The sequence below is a fragment of the Arachis hypogaea genome, chromosome 16 (assembly GCF_003086295.3).
Source record: "Arachis hypogaea cultivar Tifrunner chromosome 16, arahy.Tifrunner.gnm2.J5K5, whole genome shotgun sequence".
Taxonomy (NCBI): Eukaryota; Viridiplantae; Streptophyta; class Magnoliopsida; order Fabales; family Fabaceae; genus Arachis; species Arachis hypogaea.
This window is the reverse complement of record NC_092051.1, coordinates 47,302,627-47,303,396: the sequence shown is the minus strand read 5'-3', so window position 1 is coordinate 47,303,396 and position 770 is coordinate 47,302,627. Positions and strand designations below refer to the sequence as shown.

The following is a 770-nucleotide window of genomic DNA, read 5'->3' as shown; positions in this document are numbered from 1 at the left end:
TTGGTGATAAGCTTATTTTGGGCCAGCAGTGCATCCACATTGTTTAGCTCCATCACTCCTCTAGTGTTGCCTCTTTCAGAAGCATAGAAATAGTCATTCTCTGCTACAGTCTCAATGACATCTATGGCTTCTTCAATGGTCTTCTTCTTGTTCAGAGATCCCCCGGATGAGTGGTCTACTGCCTTCTTTGATTCATATGAAAGACCTTCATAGAAAATGTGCAACTGCACCCATTCATTGAACATATCTGGCGGGCATCTTCTTGTCAGGTCCTTAAACCTCTCCCATGCTTCATATAGAGTCTCACCATCTTGTTGCCTGAAAGTTTGAACCTCATCTCTCAACCTGTTGATCCGTTGAGGAGGATAGAATCTTGCCAAGAATTTGTTCACCACATCTTCCCAGGTTGTTAAGCTCTCCTTCGGGAAGGACTCTAACCATTTGGATGCCTTGTCCTTGAGTGAGAAGGGAAATAAAAGTAGTCTATAGGTGTCAGGATGAACACCGTTAGACTTCACAGTATCACATATCCTCAGGAAGGTGGTTAAATGTTGGTTGGGGTCTTCTTAGACACCTCCTCCGAATGAACAGTTGTTCTGAACAAGGGTGATGAGCTGTGGCTTTAGTTCAAAGTTGTTGGCATGTATGGTTGGCTTTTGAATGCTACTCCCACAGTTTCCTGGGTTTGGGTTGATATAAGAGCCTAACACTCTTCTCTCCTGCCCAGCATGATTTGCTAGACCTTCTCTGCCATGGTTGTGAGCCTCTTC

General features: G+C 44.4%; 1 non-coding gene across 1 annotated transcript; it reads left to right on the top strand.

Moving 5' to 3' along the window:
- The first annotated feature begins 240 nt into the window (after positions 1 to 240).
- On the top strand, positions 241 to 347 carry LOC112760064 (small nucleolar RNA R71). The gene has a single exon (XR_003180521.1). It is a non-coding gene; the product is annotated as a small nucleolar RNA R71 (small nucleolar RNA).
- Positions 348 to 770: the final 423 nt, after the last annotated feature.